Below are 15,464 nucleotides of genomic sequence, written 5' to 3' on the forward strand. Positions count from 1 at the left end.
ACTTATACAATCCTGGATACAAGAGCACAATGATCCATACAGCCACTCACACATTCACTGGCTCTTATGCACAGTTATTTATATATGTCAACTCTCACATGTACTGTATTTTACATATGTACTTACTTTGACATGTAGCACTGAGATATCCATTCACTCACCAATACAGTCATGCACACAGTCAACCGCCCATACAGCTGTTTCCACATGCACTTTTGAACCCATACATCTATGCACAGAGTCATACACCTCCCAGCCACCCACACACACACTCAGTCTCCCATACAAATGCTTGGGCAACCAATCAATAACCCATATAGTTACTCATATAGCTACTGATCAACACATGCAGCAGTTTACAGTACAACAAACATAATGATGCACAAATTAACACAGTTCAGTCACTAACCCATGCACTCAGTGAGACACATTTAACCACTCACTCATACAGTCAGTCATGCACCTACTAAATCCTTCATCCAGACACTTATACATCCACTCATTCTTAAATATGTAAGACATATTTTAACTTTACAGAAAAATACAGTCACTGGATGTTGTCATCAGTGATGTCATCAGTGATGTCATTTGAGATGTCATCAGTGATGTCATCAGTGATGTCATTTGAGATGTCATCAGTGATGTCATCAGTGATGTCATTTGAGATGTCATCAGTGATGTCATCAGTGATGTCACTGACCATGTCATGAATGATGTAATATGTGACATCATCAGCAGTGGATTGCGGGTGCGTGATATATAGTTAGTACAACTAACTATATATGGAATTTCATTGGTTTTGTGTGAGTAAAATAAGGTTTTTTAAATGCTAATTCCTAACTATATATGGTCTATAACCTATGGTTTTTTCAGTGAATATATATATATATATATATATATATATATATATATATATATATATATATATATATTACCTACTGGCAGTCGCCAGTAGGTATATATAGTTAGGACCTATTCTATTGGGAATAACTTTGGCACCGATTGAGGGATGTGCCTGTAATTTTCCTTAAATTTGCCTCGCTGTGCTCCGCTCCTTCCCTGAAAGTTTCGTCAAGCAGGGGCCGAGAAAAAAGGGGGGTCCCAAAACGTGTTTTCCCCATGTTAATTTCCATAGGGACATTCTCACAAGGCTACAGGTCGAACGGCTGAACGGAATTACACCAAACTTGGCAAATTGGTAGAGCCTGGTATGGAGCAGTGCCTTGTGTATGTTTGGTGTAAATCCGTCCAGTAGTTTTTGAGAAAATTGAATGTGAAAATGAGTCCAATGCAATTTTGCATTGGACCTTTAGACACAGCTACAGCCCGAACGGCTGAATGGAATTACTGCAAACTTGGCAAAATTGTAAAGACTGATATACAATAGTTTATTTTGTATATTTGGTAAAAATCCCTCCAGTAATTGTTGAGAAATTCGACTTTTTTCAAATTATATATCTATATGCAGGACACAGTGCGCGCACGGGTGTGCTCCGTCCGTGCACGTGCGCGGACCTTAGCGTGCACGCCCGGTACTCTGATTGGCTGTTGGACGTCTGTCAACATTCCAGTCAGTCGAAATGAGGAAGTGTGATCTGCCATCTTGTTTTTGTGGCAGATGATAGTGGTTGTAAACAGAAGTGTAATAGTTGACAAGGAGGCAGGGTAGAGATTCCTGAGCCCCCTAGGTTTTGTCATGGTATCTGTAAAGGACCCCGAAGGTTAAAAAAAATTAAAAAAAAAAAATTTAAATCGCGGGGTCCGCGCTCCGTGCGAGGACCGGGCTCAAAAAGAAAAAAAGAAATACAATAAAATAACAAGTTTCAGTGTTTAGATGTTGGTTGAGTGCAACATTGAGTGATGACTCTTTCACCTTTGGGTTTAGGTAGGTGTTTTGTGGAGAGTTAGTATGGTAATTGGTAGAGAGCATTGGGGGTCGGTTGAAGATTATGTGAGTTTGAATGTGTTGATAACTTGAACCAATTAAAATGTTTCTTTGGTTTTGATTTTGTGTGTGATGAAATGTGATTGGCTGGGTATTTGAATATGTATGAAAAATGAGAGGGAAACACAGCCATTTTGAGATTTTAGTGTTTGAGGTATACTTCTGAGGTGTGAGATTGAGACAGAATTTACTGTACAACAGTTTTCTAGAAGGTGAGTTGTTAATTTGTAAGGTTTTTGCAATCTTTATTTCGGCCATATGGCCATCAAAGATGTACAATAAAACATATACAACCATTATAAAATCATCCACAATCAATACAAATTTATACATTGTAAAATTATTAATTTCTATAAAAACTGCTAAAGTCACGTTTAGATTTATAGACTTAAAATTAAATGGGAACCTGCGACTTCAAGATACGGGTGCGGGTGTACCAGACATTGGTTAGAAATTTTGCTAGTGCAAAAACGATTGGACTTGAAACATTGGTTTTTAAAATTCTGTACATCGGGAGATACTCCCTACAACCAAGGTTTCTAATAAGTGGAAGGAGCCAATATTTCCTAGCTGCCTTGTAAGTTGTGCAAAACAGGACCACATGTAGATCGCTTTCCTCGGCACAGGAGCATGCCGGGCACTGCTTGGGAGAGGGCGGGGTTGTCCAGGAGCTGTTGAAGGATCGTAAAGGCAAAGTGCCATATCTCCATTGGAGAAACAGCTTCCTGGCCACCACGGGGCATATAGCGTCCAAAACTCTCTCCAGCCTATATGAGTCCTTGCTCAGCACAAATGCGGATGTTAATGAGCCCTCCCTCTGGGAGTCCAAGGCAATGTCTAGTTTCTGTTCATGATAAACATTGGCCAAAGTTCTCCGTGAGATGTTAAGTGAGGCTCTTGCAGGATCAGACCAGAGATCAGGGAACCCCAGTCTCGTACAGGATTTTTTAATGTATTTTATCCAGGGGATCTGTAACGCTTTAGGATGAGTCAAAAGCTCCCTCAGTTCCGCCCTGTAAGCGGAAAGTTCTTCACTACTCCATAGCCTTCGCCAGAAGACTATGGGTCTGAGACCTAGTTCATCAGCTATTGGTCTCAATCCCAGATCCAGCCTCAGGGGAAGGAGAGGGGTGCTGGGCGGAAGTGCAACTATCTGTCTGATAAAGTTGTTCTCAGTTAGGGACAGACTACGGGAAGATGTATGGCCCCATAATTCCGCCCCGTACATAGTAGCACCCCTGGCCTGTGCCTTATAGATCTGGATGAGCAGCCCCAATGGACGGTATGTGGAGCTTTTCATCATCCGAGTGATACCCCCAGTGGTCTGTACTAGTTTAAGGTTGGCCCTATTCTGATGTGGTCCCCAGGACATACTTTCGTTCAGGGTTACACCTAGATATTCAAAGGTGGAGACTCTCTCTAGCCGTGATGTTCCCAGGTATGGGTTCGGGCACAGTTTTTGGCTAGGGTTCAAGACCATGAACTTAGTTTTTGCAGCATTCATTTCTAGGCCCCTGTCTGTGCAGAAGGCCACAAATGAGTCGAGTACTCTCTGGATCCCCATAGGGGTTTTGGACAGCAGCAGGGTGTCGTCTGCAAACATGATTGCAGGCACCCTGCTGCCGTTCAGTTTTGGGGCGTCGGTATATTCAGTGCCGTTCAGATGGGCGATTACCCCGTTGACGAAGAGGCAGAACAGGGTCGGTGCCAGCACACAGCCCTGCCTGACCCCCCTGTCAACGGGGAATCTATCCGTCAGTTCCCCTGACCTCCCGCATCTCACTCGAGCATAGTTATTGTGATGCAATCTCTGTAAGATTAACAGGATGTCCGGGGGTACGCCCATCTCGGCCAGGACACTCCAAAGTTTCCCTCTGGGCACCAGGTCGAAGGCGGCCCTTAGGTCCACAAATATTTTGTATAAGCTGCCGCCTTCGAGTATCGCTGCCCTCCAATAGATGATATTCAATCTGAAGACCTGGTCCACTGTGGATACTCCCTTTCTGAAGCCCGCCTGATAAGGACTAAGGACCCCCATTTCTTCTACCCATTCCTGGAGCCTATTCAGCAGTAACCTAGCAAACAGCTTCTGTGGCACATCGATTAGACTGATTGGTCTGTAATTGGCTGGGAGCAGAGGCGAACCCTTTTTGTATATGGGAACCACCTCTGCCCCCAGCCAAGTACTCGGGATTTCCATGCCGCTTAGAACTCCGTTAAACAGAACGGCAAGGTAGGGGGCCCAAACATCGGGCTCCTGCTTGAACAAATCCCCGGGCAAGCCATCCAATCCTGGCGCCTTACCGGAGGTCAGTCCTGCTATTGCTGCTCTAGCCTCCCCCACTTTTATTAGGTCCCCCTCGTAAGCAGCCCGGCCAATACCAGTGTCATTCCCAATTTCTCCCAGCTCGGAGCTGTAGAGGGATTGGAAGTGTGCCTGCCACACCCCTGGTGCGATGTTAGGCTCAATAGCTGAGTGGAGGCTCCCCAACCCCCCATTCTCTACTCTCCAGAACATTCGTTGGTCTCTTTTTGCGAGGGAATTAGTAAGGTCCTCCCATTGATTCTCCTCCCATTCAGTTTTAGCATGGGCGATCAGTTTTTTATATGCCTGTCTGCTTTCTCTTAGCTTCTCACCCCCTAAGCCCTCCTTGATGTTTCTGAGAAGTTCTCCCTTTGCCTTTCTGCAGGCTATATTATACCATGAGGATTTGTGTGACTGCCCCCTCCTCTGGTTCTGTACATTGCAGAAGAGGGTGGGGGCTGCTCCCTTTATGAGGTCCTCATGAGCCTGGTATAATCTGCCAAGTGAATCTTGGTTACCCACCACGGTGGCCAGATCTCCCACCGTCTCAAAGATAGGGATTAACCCTGCATATAGCTTCGGGAGTACCTCCTGGCTTGAGGCTAGTTTTTCCCACCTGATTCTTCTCCTATTGTTAGCCAATAGAAGTTCAGGTTTATTCTCCTCCACAGTTGGCATAGAGATTTGAAGGCCGGGGTGGGTAAGATCAAGTTCAAGAGCATTATGGTCGCTGTCCAGCCTTTCAGTAACCCTAAAATCCTGGACAGATGGCCAGTTCACTATCTGTACCAGAACATAATCCAGGCGGGATTCTCTCCCCGCTCTATTATAGGTAATTCTGCTAGGTAAATCGGAATTAGAGCGCCCATTACAGGCTCTAATACCGAATCTTAAAGTGAGAGCTGTAATCTGCAGTGCTACCGGAGTCCATGCCTTCGGGGGAGGGGCTTCCACCGAAGGAACCGACCATCTGACCTCTTCTTCCATCGGGAAGCCCTCTAGGAGGCCAGGCAGCGGCTCAAAATGGGAGTTTAGATCCCCTCCCACTACATAGGGTAGGTCTCTTGGTATTTCGGCTAGGTACACTGAGAGGTCCTCAATTGTAGGCGACTCCCTAGCTACTCCCACCGGCCTGGAATAGATATTAATCAGAGCGAGTTTCGCTTGGTTCGGCCAGGACAGTAAAACCACAAGGATATCATCAGATGGCACCGGTAGGCGTGAGGCCTCACAGCCTAGGTGAGATGCTACCCACGTTGTTAGTCCACCCGAAGGGCGGCCTTTACCCTCCCACCTTGCCGGGATGGAAAATGGCTGGTAACCCTGGTGCCTGTATTCCTACCTTGCCCAGGTCTCCTGGAACATGCAGACGTCTCCAGTCTCAATGTAAGTTACCCAGTCTGGAGTAGTCAGCTTACTAGCTAATCCAGCCACATTCCACCAGATTTGTCTCAGATTCTCAGTGGGAGGGGTTGCAGGGATTGGGGTATGGGGGGAGCCAGTGCCAAGTACTGCGCCAGTTACAACCTCGGGAACGTTATCAACAATAATTCCAGCTGGCTCAGAGAGGTCGCAGATGCCATTGTCCAGAGTCACCGGGTTATGATCTAGATGTGAAGACAGTCAATCAACCCCATCCAACCCACTCAAACAATTAAAACGATTGTAGTGGAAGAGGGGGGTATCAGGAGGTTGGTAGGAGGGACGTGCAGCATACTCGTTGTATCTAGGTCTCCGTTCTACCCTTGTCCAATTGCCTTGCAGAGGGTCGTGGTGCATGCGGATGGGAGGGAAGAAAAAGGAGACTGGCTGGCAGACTGGCAGAGACTGTATAGTGGAGTCCAATGATCTATTTGACCCTGGGCAGATATGTAAAACAGTGCCAGGGTCTCAAAAAGACACCATAATACAGTCCCCTATTATTGTTTTTTTCGTCTTTCCCAACCATGGTACCCTTCTGACCATAATGATCTCGTTGTTGAAGTGGGGCGGTAGGGGTCTGTTCCAATTCAGCCATTTAATGACTTTCCTCTTAAGTAATTGGAAATTTTCTTTTTCGCCCCTTTCAAGTGTAGGGGCACCCGCCAACACCACCATGAGGCCATTAGCTTCCGGTGGCAAGTCCGGTCTCCGTAATCTGGGAGCGGGATTGCCGGACGGAGGGGGGGAGGTAGTGACGTTTGGTGGAGCCCTGGGATTTATGCCTAGAACTGGTCTGTGAGAAACTGGAGCTGCTACATGGGGAAGGATGGCGTTAGATATATTGGGTGGGACTGAAACTGGAATACTCATGAGTGGCTGCAAGGGGGGAACAGCGGGTGCGCCCTGGGTGGGTACTGCTATGGCACAAGGATTTTGTGAATGGGGAAGGATTATTAAAGGTGAATTAGGCCCAGTGGTTTTGATCTGCTTGCTGACCGTAGTACTCAGGCTAGTTAAGGTTGCCTCTAGAATGGTAAGCCTGATCTCTACTTTTTTTAAGCTCTCACTAATAGGCAACAGGAGTGATCTAAGTAGGAATTCTATGTTCCCCGTGGATGTAGCGGGTGGTGCTGTGTTAGACTGGTTAGCCCCTAGGTCGCTGTTATCAACAGCGATGGTATTACTGATACCCTTAGGGGGAGCAGCGATGGGCACCCTCTCTACAGGCCTATCCGGGATGTGGGCCGGCTTGTGATGTTTCCCAAAATCTGAATGGGGTATTTTAGTTTTCCCCTGGGCACCCCTCGTCTTCCTTCTGCGCTTATTGGGTGGGGGGCCATGCACCTCCACCACAGTAGTTTGCTTGGGCTTGTTTTTCCTGGTTTTGGCTGCATTAGGTGTTTGAGTAACTAGATCAACAACCATACTAGCGGAGGTTGAGGGTGGGGTAGCCTCCTTGGTCAGTTCGGAAAGTGTGCCGGGATTGGGAGTGTTGTCCCGTAATAGTAAGAGGACACCTTCTTGGGTTGATGGGTCCTGACTGCCGTGATAGGGGCTGTCCTCTTGGGAGCTGGGATAGGGAATTATCTCACTGAGAGGTATGTTTTTCATGTTTTCTATGGAGCGACGACGCTCTACCCTACGCTTCTCTAGGGAGCATTCCCTACCCCTTTCATCTCTAGCCGATTTGAAGTAGTTGTCCAGCGTCCCAGTGTTGCTTCCCCCCACCCTTGATGAGGTTTCGCCTTGGGCCGGCGAGGGCATAGCCGTCGCCTATAGCAAAGTCCAGGTAGGATCAAAAAATTGCAGGCGAAAGAGGATGGGCCCAGCCCGGCCTCCTCCGGCCACAGACGGTCCCGCTCTAGTCCCGGTCTTCGCCCGCGCTACACCCGCGCGCGTCCCGCGTTTGCGCTGGCAGTCGGGGTTAAGTAGGAGGAGGAGTGAGCGGGAAGAGGCAGCAGGTGTGCGTGCTGGTCCGGCGCAGTCACCTGTGGGCCTCGCAGTCCCGCTCGCGCTAGAATAGTCCTGTGCCTTACGTTGGGGTCAATGAAAACCCGGAATGGAGCACGCCGGCTCCCGCAGATTCTGAAGGTTCCACACAGGAGACGGGGAAACAGAGTCAGTAGGCGCATCCCGCAATGGCCAGCAAACGACTTCGAGCGGCATTTGTAAGGAGAACTCTGTTGTTCACTTTAAGTTAATAGGAAAAAAAAATTCTGTTAGTTATTTAATGTTTTTCTGTTATACTTATGGATTGAGTAGGGGAACATCAGATGCAGTGCTTTATATTGCTAATACTTGCTTGATACTATACATTGTCCAGGGAAACACGGCCATTTTGTGACTAGAGTGTCTGAGGTACTTTTGTGTGGACATTTTGGTGTTCAATTTCTGGTGTGAAATTTACACAGTAGTAACTCTTCTTATAGAATTTAATAGTTTTTCTCTGCCCTATCTCACTCTTACCCTGCAACATCTCACTGTCTTTTTCTTTCTTTTAATAGTACACTTACATCAATAATGGTTGAAAATGAAGAGTCATTTGACATCGTTATAGAAATTTTTGTGACTGTTATTGAGGATGTTCCTGATGATGAGAGTAATCCTGAAGGAGAGCTTTATGATGGACGAGATGACATGGACGATTTCTATGATGAATCCTTGGATTCAGATTTAATGGAAGCTTTGGCGTTCATTGAGTTTGAGGATTCTTTTTGGGAGATTTTCGATATTGACATTACTGATGATGCAATCTTAGACGATCATTCCCAACAATAAATTTAAATTTAGTAAATAAATATTGTATGAGAATTTATACTTAACTAAATGTAATTTATGAGGTAGTAGCATACTGATAATTTTTTGTGTTACATAGTAAGTTTACTCATAAATAATCCCGTTCTTCCCCAAAATTTTCTTAAATGTGTATTTGACATCTCTTCTTCATGTCCTGCATCCTTTCTCTCACTGTCTGTCTCTGATGCAGAAGATTGCAACATAAGTAAGTTTAAAGAACAGCAAGTGTGTCTCACCAGAGCAGGAAATCATGCAGTAAGCGCTGTTTCTCTTTCTTTTAATAGTACACTAAGATAAAATGATGAATAAAAATGAGGAGCCTACCAACATCTTCTTTGAAATAACAGCAACGTTCACTGAGGCAACTTATTCTGAGGTGTATATTGATCCTATAGATGAAACAAATCAAGAAGAACATGAAGCAGATACCATGGCAGATTTTTTTGATGAAACACTAGATATGGAATTAATGGAATGTGTAGACGTTGTCGAGTTTGACGAATCATTTTCAGACACTTTGATGGATGAAATTTCCGATGAAGAAATCCTACAAGTTCTTTTAGATTTTAAAAATTCTAATAGATACATTTTAATTTAGTAAATAAAAAATTGTTTTGAAAATTATACTTATTTCAATGTAATTTATGAGGTAGTAGCAAAGTGATACAATTTTGTATTCTTCATGTCCTGTATCCTTTCTGTCACTGACTGTCTCTGATGCACTAGTTTACAACATAAGTAAGTATATAGAACAGCAAGTGTGTTTCACCAGAGTAGGAACTCATGATCCCCTACGCCAATTCTGACCACACATTGAGAAAGGAAGGAATCATGTGAACAAATCTGTTTCTGATTTCCTGAAAGACTATAGTATGGATTCAATACACCACAATAACTTGCATTACAACATACAAGGTATCTACAGAAGAGACGATGTCCATTTCCATTTAGTTTTTTTTTTTTAAATTGCACTAGGTCCGCGCACCGTGAGTGCTCAGTAAACGCACGGTGCGCGAACCCTATCGCCGCCATTTTGTGGTTTCAGAAGAGAGTGAAAAATATAACTTAAAAACGTGGGAAAGGGGTAGGGTAGAGTGTCACTGACCCCTTATGCCTTCTCAGGGGGTCGTTCAAGGACTCCTAAGGTTAAAAATAATGGTTTTTTTTTTTAAATAACAGAGAACACGATAGGTCCGCGCACGGGGCGTGCTCGGTGAGTGCCCGGTGCGCGGACCTCGGTAAAAATGTATACAAAAAATAAAGTTAAACATTATATTTGAGTGTTTACATGTTAGTTGGCTCTAAAAAGAGCCGATGTGTTCATTGTGTTTTTTTGGGTACCTGCAAGTAAGTACCAATGCAGAGTCTGATGTTACAGAGATAGACTCTGTTCCCTTCATCAGTGAAATGTAAACCATCTGTCCTATAGATGCCTTGCATGTTGTAACACAAGTTGTTGTGGTATATACAACCCATACCATAGTCTCTCATGTATGCGGAAACAGATTTATTTACATGTTTCCTTGCTTTCTCAATCTGTGGACAAAATTGATTGGACCAATTCCATTTTTGTCTTTGGCATATATTGGAATAGACAAAGGCAGTTTGAGGAAAAAGTGACATCAATTGTCCAAAGATGTCCTTCAATAGCATTTCCAGACCAACCCCAGTCAAAGTGCATACGTCATTTCCACCACAGTGCACAATTATAAGGTCAGGATGTGGGAGATGCATGAAGGATTTCACCAATGGTATCAATTGGTGACATCTCAATCCTCTCTGGCCAATCCATAAAATATCCACATTTGGTAAATCAAGGTTTAAAATTCCTCTGTTTGTTGCATACCTTTTAGACCAGAATACAAAACTGTGTCCTACAAACCATACTGAAGGCATCTTCAAGGCAGGTCTCGTTGTACTCAGATGAGGGCTGTAAATGAAATGGCAGTTGGAAAGCTTGCATTGTAGAAAAAAAAGAGGAGGACATTCACTGCACTTGAAGCTTAAGAAATGATTAGTGCTTTCTGAAAATGGAAAGGAGCATATTAGGGTGCATAGTTTTGTTTTTTAAAAGAAGCAATTCTATTGGTTCAGAAAAGGTAATTGAAAGGAACATTGCACATGATTAGCTGTTATTTTGAAAGCTCTAACAACCTTGGTGGATTCATTTGCAACAAAGTATAATGAACTTTTAAACTCTGTTCTTCCTTAGGTGGGAGTTACCACGGTGACAGGTTGAATGAGCACTAGGGGGATGGGTGAATATTATGTGAGTTTGAAATTGTGGGAATGTAGAACCAATTGAAATGTTAGTTTAGTTTTGAAATAGTGTGGGAAGAGATTTCATTGGTTAAGACCTGAAATATGTGTGAAGAATGAGTGGGAAAGTGTGCCATTTCTGGTTTCAGTGTCTGAGGTGCATTTCAGAGATTCTGCTTAAGAAAATCTGCTGTGTGTTTGACACTGTTCTATATTTTCAAAAGCGATTTTAAAGGTGAGTAATATAAAGAGAGTGCTGTTTGCAGTATTGGGAAGCATAACAAGCATATTGAGCTTCAATCCTGTTGTATTTTGAAAATGAGTCAGGTTTCTGCATTGTACTGTAGTGTTCATTTAAATGGGTTGTGCTCTGTGTGTAAAATGATTTACCATGCTAAATGTTTTTTGATAACATGTGTGGCTTAAAGATTTTTGACAAGGATCACAGTGAGTGTCTGTTTGAATTAAGGAATTATTTTTTACCTTTTTCCATAATGTTAGCTGTGTGTGCTTACAGTTTGTATTTTTTAGTTTATAAGGTAGACTTCTTTTAAATTGTTTTTTATGCTTGGATTTAATGCTGGAATATAAGATAAAGAGGGGCATATTTACAAGCCGCTTGCGCAATGTTTGACATTAATGCTGATATAGAGATAGTGTAATAGTTTCATTGGCATATTTACAAGCCCCTTGCACAAAGTTTGACATTAATGCTGGTATAGAGATAGTGTAATGTTTTCATTGGCATATTTACAAGCCGCTTGCGCTATGTTTGACATTAATTCTGATATAGAGATAGTGTAATAGTTTCATTGGCATATTTACAAGCCGCTTGCACAATATTTGACATTAATGCTGGTATAGAGACAGTGTATTGGTTTCTTTGGCATATTTACAAGCCCCTTGCGCAATGTTTGACATTAATGCTGGTATAGAGATAGTGTAATGTTTTCATTGGCATATTTAGAAGCCGCTTGCGCAATGTTTGACATTAATGCTGATATAGAGATAGTGTAATATTTTCATTGGCATATTTACAAGCCGCTTGCGCAATGTTTGACATTAATGCTGGTATAGAGATAGTGTAATAGTTTTATTGGCATATTTACAAGCCGCTTGCGCAATGTTTGACATTAATGTTGGTATAGAGATAGTGTAATGGTTTCATTGGCATATTTACAAGCCTCTTGTGCAATGTTTGACATTATTGCTGGTATAGAGATAGTATAATGTTTTCATTGGCATATTTACAAGCCGCTTGCGCAATGTTTGACATTAATGCCCACACACCTCTCACAGCCCACACAGCTCTCACAGCTCACACAGCCCTCACAGCCCACATAGCTCTCATAGCCCACACAGCCCTCACAGCCCACACAGCTCTCACAGCCCACACAGCTCTCACAGCTCACACAGCTCTCACAGCCCACATAGCTTTCACAGCCCACACAGCCCACACAGCTCTCACAGCCCACACAGCTCTCACAGCCTACACAGCTCTCTTACCGCACACAGCTCTCACAGCCCACACAGCCCACACTCTCACAGCCGACACAGCTCTCACAGCCCACACAGCTCTCACAGCCCACACAGCTCTCACATCCCACACAGCTATCACAGCCCACACAGCTCTCACAGCCCACACAGCTCTCACAGCTCACACAGCTCTCACAGCCCACATAGCTTTCACAGCCCACACAGCCCACACAGCTCTCACAGCCCACACAGCTCTCACAGCCTACACAGCTCTCATAGCGCACACAGCTCTCACAGCTCTCACAGCCCACACAGCCCACACTCTCACAGCCGACACAGCTCTCACAGCCCACACAGCTCTCACAGCCCACACAGCTCTCACATCCCACACAGCTATCACAGCCCACACATCTCTCACAGCCCTCACAGCCCACACAGCTCTCACAGCCCACACAGCTCTCACAGCCCACACAGCCCTCACAGCCCACACAGCCCTCACAGCACACACAGCTCTCACAGCCCACACAGCTCTCACAGGCCTCACAGCCCTCACAGCCCACACAGCCCTCACAGCCGTCACAGCCCTCACAGCCCACAAAACTCACAACCCACACAGCTCTGACACCTCACACAGCTCTCACAGCTCTCACAGCCCACACAGCCCACATTCTCACAGCCCACACAGCTCTCACAGCCCACACAGCTCTCACAGCCCACACAGCTCTCACAGCCCACAGAGCTCTCACAGCTCACACAGCCCTCACAGCCCACACAGCTCACATCCCACAGAGCTCTCACAGCTCTCACAGCCAATACAGCGCTCACAGCTCTCACAGCCCTCACAGCTCTGACAGCATACACAGCCCTCACAGCCCACACAGCTCTCACATGCCTCACAGCCCACACAGCCCACACAGCCCTCACAGCCCTCACAGCCCTCACAGCCCACAAAACTTGTACAGCCCACACAGCTCTCACAGCCCTCACAGCCCACACAGCTCTCACAGCCCACACAGCTCTCACAGCCCACACAGCTCTCACAGCCCACACACCCCACACTCTCACAGCCCTCACAGCTCTCCCAGCCCGCACAGCTCTCACAGCCCACACAGCTGCCACAGCTCTCATAGCCCACACAGCTCTCACAACCCACACAGCTCACACAGCTCACACAGCCCTCACAGCCCACACAGCTCATATCCTACACAGCTCTCACAGTTCTCACAGCCCATACAGCTCTCACAGCCCACACAGCTCTCACAGCCCACACAGCTCTCACAGCCCTCAGAGCTCTCACAGCTCTCCCAGCCCACACAGCTCACAGCCCACACAGTTCACAGCCCACACAGCTCTCACAGCCCACACAGCTCTCACACCTCACACAGCTCACATCCCACACAGCTCTCACAGCTCTCACAGCCCACACAGCTCTCACAGCTCCCACAGCCCAAACAGCCCACACTCTCACAGCCCACACAGCTCTCACAGCCCACACAGCTCTCACAGCCCACACAGCTCTCACAGCCCACAGAGCTCTCACAGCTCACACAGCCCTCACAGTCCACACAGCTCACATCCCACAGAGCTCTCACAGCTCTCACCGCCCATACAGCTCACACAGCTCTTACAGCCCACACAGCTCTCACAGCCCTCACAGCCCTCACAGCCCACACAACTCTCACAGCCCACACAGCTCTCACAGCCCACACAGCCTACACAGCTCTCACAGCCCACACAGCTCTCACAGCTCTCACAGCCCACACACCCCACACTCTCACAGCCCACACAACTCTCACAGCCCGCACAGCTCTCACAGCCCACACAGCTGTCACAGCTCTCACAGCCCACACAGCTCTCACAACCCACACAGCTCTCACAGCACATACAGCTCTCACAGCCCACACTGCTCTCATATCCCACACTGCTCTCATATCCCACACAGCTCTCACAGCCCATACAGCTCTCACAGCCCACACAGCTCTCACAGTCCACACAGCTCTCACAGCCCACAGAGCTCTCACAGCTCTCACAGCCCATACAGCTCACAGCCCACACAGCTCTCAAACCTCACACAGCTCACATCCCACACAGCTCTCACAGCTCTCACAGCTCTCACAGCCCATACAGCTCTCACAGCCCACACAGCTCTCACAGCCCACACAGCTCTCACAGCTCACAGCCCTCACAGCCCACACTCTCCCAGCCCGCACAGCTCTCACAGCCCACACAGCTCTCACAGCCCACACAGCTCTCACAGCTCACACAGCCCTCACAGCCCACACAGCTCACATCCCAGAGAGCTCTCACAGCTCTCACAGCCCATACAGCTCTCACATCTCTCACAGCCCACCCAGCTCTCACAGCACACACAGCTCTCACAGCCCACACAGCTCTCACAGGTCTCACAGCCCTCACAGCCCTCACAGCCCTCAGAGCCCACAAAACTCTCACAGCCCACACAGCTCTCACAGCCCACACAGCTCACACAGCTCTCACAGCCCACACAGCAATCACAGCCCACACAGCTATCACAGCTCTCACAGCCCACACACCCCACACTCTCACAGCCCACACAGCTCTCACAGCCCGCACAGCCCACACAGCTCTCACAGCCCACACAGCTCACACAGCCCTTACAGCCCACACAGCTCATATCCCACACAGCTCTCACAGCTCTCACAGCCCATACAGCTCTCGCAGCCCACACAGCTCTCAAAGACCACACAGCTCTCACAGCTCTCCCAGCCCACACAGCTCACAGCCCACACAGTTCACAGCTCACACAACTCTCACACCTCACACAGCTCACATCCCACACAGCTCTCACAGCTCTCACTGCCCACACAGCTCTCACAGCCCACACAGCTCTCACAGCTCCCACAGCCCACACAGCCCACACTCACAGCCCACACAGCTCTCACAGCCCACACAGCTCTCACAGCCCACACAGCTCTCACAGCCCACAGAGTTCTCACAGCTCACACAGCCCTCACAGCCCACACAGCTCACACAGCTCTCACAGCCCACACAGCTCTCACAGCCCACACAGCTATCACAGCTCTCACAGCCCACACACCCCACACTCTCACAGCCCACACAGCTCTCACAGCACGCACAGCCCACACAGCCCACACAGCTCTCACAGCCCACACAGCCCTTACAGCCCACACAGCTCATATCCCACACAGCTCTCACAGCCCATACAGATCTTGCAGCCCACACAGCTCTCACAGCTCTCACAGCCCACACACCCCACACTCT

Source organism: Lissotriton helveticus, chromosome 4_1 (genome assembly GCF_964261635.1).
Source record: "Lissotriton helveticus chromosome 4_1, aLisHel1.1, whole genome shotgun sequence".
In the NCBI taxonomy this organism is placed as follows: Eukaryota; Metazoa; Chordata; class Amphibia; order Caudata; family Salamandridae; genus Lissotriton; species Lissotriton helveticus.